The sequence below is a fragment of the Arachis duranensis genome, chromosome 1 (assembly GCF_000817695.3).
Source record: "Arachis duranensis cultivar V14167 chromosome 1, aradu.V14167.gnm2.J7QH, whole genome shotgun sequence".
Taxonomy (NCBI): Eukaryota; Viridiplantae; Streptophyta; class Magnoliopsida; order Fabales; family Fabaceae; genus Arachis; species Arachis duranensis.
Window position 1 is genome coordinate 240,145 of NC_029772.3, and position 6,977 is coordinate 247,121.

Consider the following 6,977-nt stretch of genomic DNA (forward strand, 5'->3'; position numbering starts at 1 on the left):
AATACCCTTTTCTCCCCCCTTCCCCCCACGCGTTTTCCTTAATTTTTTTATTATAGGGGTAGTTTAGGAATAAATTAAAAAATTTTATTAAAAATGACGATTTTAAATTTAAATACGATTTTAAGAATGATTTTAAATCAAAATATATACCAAGGACGGGTTCGATTTTGACCCTCAACGTGAGAGACCAAAACAATACTTATCCCTAAATAATAAGTATAAAAATTAATTATTTTTATTTATGTAACAAAGTTAATACCTAATCAAAATATAAAAATATACACATTAAATTTTTTTAAATTTTAGATAATAAATTTTAAAATTAATTATTAATAAAAAATTCAATGTTTGGATAAAATCGATATAATTTCAAAAAATTTAAAATACTAGTAAACACTAAAGTAGATAAATATGAAATATCACTAGCCAGTTTCTAAATTCTCGTCTTTCGGTCTGTCTTTTTCCTTTTGTACGTACTAAGTTAAAGTCTCGTAGCTTCAAAGGAATTTATGTTACTTAGCCTATATAGCAATTTAGCTATGAGATTGGCTCTTTTATTTTATTTTATGATATTTTTATTTATTTATTTTAGATTCTACTCAATATTGCTTTCTTTGGGTTAAGAACACAACAAAATGCTTAGTACGTGTCTGTTTCCTCTTCATCTTTCCATTAGATTCTGAATGCTCTTGTTGACCCATATCCATATGGAATGAACACCGTGTCAATTAGTGGCATGATGATTGAGAATATGAAGAATAATCCGCACCTGAAAAAGGAACTGAACCAATAATTGGAAAGCTAAGGTACCACGCACGCCATCCATTATTGCACACCTGGGCATGCAATTCACAATTCCATTGCTAGAAATGGCCAATGGGAAGGGTACTAGGGTCATGCATCAAGATTCAAGAGGTATACTGCATTTGGGGCAATTCCCATTCCTAGCAATCATGTTCCTTTGTATGATTTCTGATTCCAGTATTCACGTAGTGTCGTGACTGAACCACTTGCATTTTTTTGGTTTGTTTTCTACAGTATCTTTCTGCTTAATAGATTAAGAGCTAATTTATTGTAAATTAAAATTTTATTTAAATATTATATTACACAAGTATGTTAGGCTGTAAAAACCCATGTCCAACTCAAAAGTCTAACTCTGAGATTCGATTTTGGGTTAAAACTCACATAGTTAAATATAAAATAGTAATTAAGTCAAATTCGAAATCAATTAAGAAAAAGTTTAACGGCAGCAACTTTATTAAATTTTGGCCAACATATAATTAGCAAAGAAAAGTGAATCATTAGATAAAATATCATATCCATCTCACACCATTAAAATCATCATTAATAATTATTTAATGGCTATAAATCACAAAAGTTATTAGTCCTAGCATTCGTTATCAATTAAACTTATCTAGTCTAATTAGTCAACTAAGGATAGGGTTATAGCTCGCGTCACTAGACTCGTAGTTGAACCAAATTACAAGGGTTAGCAGGTTAAGTCATTTACTGTTTGTATGAAAATATAGTGACTATGTACCGAAATTATTATTCCACAAAATTATTTTTTAAAATAGGACATATAAAAGAAGTTGATAACGTATGAGTATAGCTCTAACAATGTGCCCAAAGCGTACATCGAAAAAACTTCAACAGTTGATGGGGATAAAGAAAAATTTTGTATTGTGATTAGAGTAAAAGATAAAGAAGAATAGAGACCGATTAAAGTGCAAAAGACTATAACTTTAGAGAATTAACTAAAGGACAACTACAACGAGTCACAACTACTTGATAATGTGATTAAAAGGCTTAAAAAATGTCCACAATTATGAAGCCTACAATTCTGTAGGTTTACGTACGACCGCCTTAACGGTATTTGATCTCCTCAGTGGTCTTAGACATTCTGTTTTAATTTGTGCTGGATTTTCTTCATTCTAAACACACACGGTCAATTCTAAAGAACCCTTGTCTAAAGAACCTCAAATATCTCAAAAATCAGCAAGTCTTTGGGCTTACTTTGACGAGAAAAACCTTCTTTCTATTCTATAGAATGGCAAAATGCTAATGATAATGGTTGAACAATGTCAATACCAAAAGCAGCATAATTAACAACGACAGTGTCAGTGGTATCAAGATCAAAATCTCCCGCCTCTCAAATATTAAAAATGGTATGAAAATGAAAATGGCAAAAGAGGAAATTTATCTACACAGGAGACTACAAAAAGGCGTCAAGAAAACTCTACTCTTATCTATCACCCTACTAAGGAGCAGTTTTTTTTTTAAATTGCAACGACTTAAATGTTGGATGCAAAATAGTGTGACACTATAAGGAAATTCAAAAGACATTAACATTCCCAAGAACAACTTTGAGTTTGTCTCTAGAGACTTGAGGTTCTTAACTCAAAACAAAGTCTTTAACTCCTTAAAATCAAATATCACATCTAAGATCTTAACATCGGTAATCACTATCCAACACGTAGAACATATATATATATATAAAGAAACTATTTAAATAGAAGAATGGTTTCGTTTAAGACTATTCTTAAACTCTTTCTAAAGATAGAAAAACTCCACATGATGAAATTATAATCTTATCGCCATCTTTGGCATAGCGATGAGCTCAGCAATCGAGTAGAGGTCGTGTTATGACGATGAACTTCAAGTACAGTGGCTTGAGATACATTCGGCCTAATAATATCCACAACACAGGAATTTAACCTAGGCCCAACATGAAGGAACCCAACACTTTTAGACCTCACCTCAACTTGGCATACAAACATAGCAACAAGGCATATAATGTCACCCCATGACTAATAGTAAACTCCTAATAATGAAACTACGAGACAACTTAAACTTTAAGTATACTAATCACCCTAATTTTCGTAAATTTAAATCAATTCTCACTTATTATATTACTGACTTAAGCCTTAGAATCTCTATAAGTACTAATACCCCTCCTATCACTTGGCTAAAATCACATTCATATGAAGCACTACATATTCATCAGGTCGTAACACCTTGGAATCAAATCGTAGCGTTTAATAATAGTCAACCGAGTAATAAGCAACACTGTGATTTGACATAACACATAACTCTAACTAATTAAGCACTATTCAAATTTCAACACCGACCTCTAGTATCTTTCATGTGAACAAATATTCATCCTCTAGGTTATCAATTTTACCTTTTTTTTTTCCCTCCCCTCACATAAAGGACCACTTATATTGCAATCTTCTGTACGTAAACACTAAATAATAAGTCACATGTTAAATTCCAATCTCTTAATTATATGAATATCTGGTTCTTTTCTTTCACTTTCATGAAAGCATCTTTACACTTTTTTTTTTCAACTCGTGTTATTTGTCGTTCACCTAATCGAGGAACTCTATTTTTTGTAGGGAGAATATATTCTAAACATAGAAAAAGTCGAGAAGTGTTGTCATCTATATAAAAGATAACATACATATTATGTTTCTTATCCTTAAAATTCCAGTGACTTCATTGTAAATTCTAGCCAATCTTCTCGAAAATTTTCTTATATTCTCTCATTCTCTTTTCAGAGTAATGTGGATCCGTAGCCACCTCAAAAGTGAAGGTTCAATCTAAAGTCTAGACCTACACTATAATACAAATACAGAAACGCCAAAGTGCTGTAAATCCAAGATATACATTGGATTTATTTGTCTATTTGATGCGTCACTCCAAATACTGCGCTATAGTTTGGCGTCAATGGCAACGTAATCCTGTAGAACTGGTTGTCCCACTTATTACATATTATATAGAAAAAGTTTAGAGGCAATTATAATATAAATTAACTAAGTTAATTTTTTTTTTAATTTAAAAATTTAAAAATTAGGGTAATAGATATTTTTTTTGATAATAGACCTACTTTTTAATTAATTATGAATTAATTAGAGTTAGCTGCACTCCTAGTTAGTTTCTAGCAGAACTTTATTATATATATGTTATGGAGAAATAAAAAGAGACTTCAGTTAATGAATGGATTAAAAAAGAACAAAAAATGTAGCAGTGTAATTTACATAACATAATTTCATTTGAAATCTCAAAATAATAAATTTATTGGTCGTTCATATTCATAAGTTATATTTTTTTCCTGTTATTCTTAACCAATGTGGGATTTTGTACGCTCATATTTAGAATCAATAAAATCGGAGCAAAATTTTGTTTCTATTTTTTTCCAAAAAATTTAGTAAATCCACAATAATTTTAAAAAAAACATCACTTGATATAAAATTAACAAATTTTAAGAGTGAAAATATTTTATTTTTTTAATAATGCTTACAAAAAAATTATATTAATANNNNTGATCTTTAATTTTTTAAAATATATATTTAATATATAGTTATTTGATCATTTTTTCAAATTTTTTGGGAATTTATTTTTTGTTTGTATCTTTTAAACTTATTTTTGTCAGCAATATAAATTTTTTGTTACCATTTTAATAATTTATTATTAAATTATATTAAATCATAAAAAAATACTAAATTATATTATGCAATGCCATATTGGCATATTTACACAAGGTTCTTTAATTCTCTCTCTCTCTCTCTCTCATGTTAGTGTCATTTAATTTTTATTTATTTATTTATTTTGATTTGTTACATTAGTGGAAAATATATAAGTTTGAATTTAGAAAAGGTCACATTGCACAAAAATATATAAAAGTAAGTATTTCATCGATCATAATTTTATAAAAGTTAAGTATTTCATCGATCATATTTTTTTACTGATACACAGCATTATTTGAGGTACAGATATAACTATACCATAAATTTTATAATCTAAACAATGCAAGCGTAGCAATTTATACCACATCCACTTGAATATGATGATATTCAGCTGTTGATTAAACTCCCACCACATGAAATCTTCAAGATATATATAATGAGTACAACAGATTGGAATATATATCATCATCCGCTAGCAAAGGCCATAATATCCGACTCATTATTAGAACACCAAAAAGCATTGTCTTTCACTTAACAAACACTTGATTAATATTGTTTTGGGAAATAAATAAATAAACAAACTGAATTGATGTATTGTAACTTGAACATCATGTCTGAAAGTGAACACTACAGCACATCTGCAATGCTCCTTTGATCAAGCTGGAAAGACGAGTGGTGGGCACACACTTATATATACGCGTATGTATATGCATGTATGTGTGGGCATGCATCTATCCAATCAATGTTCTAGTGCGAATTATTTGGCATACACGGATTCCAAAATCTAAGAAATTATTGTTGTATGTATGTGCAAACTCTTAATTATACTAGCAATATATTTGAGAGATGGTTGATAAGAGTTTAAGAAATCAATTGTTTATAAGTCAATTTTAAGGATTTTTTTAAATAAATATTTTAAATATTTTATTTATTGGTATAAATAATTTAGACACAATTTATATTTTTTCGTCCTATTACTTATCTCAAACAAGATAAGACATTAATTTTAAGCAAATAAAACAGATGCACTTGGGAAATGGATCTTCTCCAATTTTACACAAATAAAAAGGTCAAACCACTAGAGAATATAGATCTTAACCAGTCTGGTGATAAAGCTGATATGGCTCTGGATTAATATAATGAAGCTGTCTCTTTTATATTATTACACAAAATTCTACAAAAATTCCTAATCTTAGTGACACAACGAAAAATCATGGAGTGCAAGTGCATGTAAGTGTTAGGAGCCCATTTTATTTTATTATTCTTCATTTTTCTTTCTTTTAATCTCTTTGTTTTAGAAATTTCATTGTTATTCTGTTTTTGTTAACTTCCACTTTACTTTTACATTTTTTATTAAATAATTTTTTTATTTATTTCATATATTTTCATATTATTTGTTATAACTTGCCACTAATAATTCGATGTAGTTTATTTTAACATAAATACTAAGTAATTTTTGGGTTGAGCTCATTATTTTTAGAAAAATCGTATTCATTTTTAAAATTGAGATTTTGATACAAACTCGATTCAATATTCTGTCGAGATTATAAAAAATCGAGTAAAACAGAAATAAATCCTACTCTTTTAATATTGAAGAGTTTAATTTTTTACATAGATATTGTTGTAAGTTAATGTAAATCAACAAAAATGCTCTACAAAGATTTACACATTGAAAAAATCTATTATAAAAAATAAAAAAAATCTTAAAATGATTCAAAAACATAACCAAAATTGTTAAATGTAAGATAAATATGTTTTTATTAACAAAAACTAAGACTAAGATGACAAACATTATCTTGTTACATTTACATTTGTCACATAAACATTGTTATTTGTCAGTTTCTATTAATATAGTAATTTTTGTCATATTTTTAAAATTTTTGAAGAGTAATATTTTTATTGTTTTTAGAATATTTGCTTGCACCTAAATCTTTGAAACACATTTTTTATGATTTATTTTAAAAACAATTCTATTAGAAAGACAATGAAAAATCTGAATAATGTGAATAATAGACTGTAAGTTTGGCCTAATATAAAAAAAAAGTAAAAAACACTCTTCAAATTATATAAATAAAAAAAACCCACATAGTTATTTTTTATGAAGTACAGACACTTCGCTGAGTTATCGTGTCTGCGTGTCGGACACATTTCGGATACGATACTCGTCTGATACGCGTGTTTGCTGTATCCAACCGTGTCTTAATAAAAAATAATAGAGTAAAGTATTGTTTTTGTCCCCAACGTTTGGGGTAAATCTCAAAATTGTCCTTAACGTTTCAATCATCATATTTACGTCCCTAACGTTTTAAAATTGACTCAATGTTGTCCTGCCGTTAGGGATCCGTTAATAAAATTAACGGCGGGACAAAATTGAGACGATTTTGAAACGTTAGGGACGTAAATAGGACTAAAACGTTAGGAACAAAAACGATACATAAAAATAAATTTTATTTTTATTTTTCAATAATATCAATTTTTTATTATACATAGTATTCAATTATTTTTAAT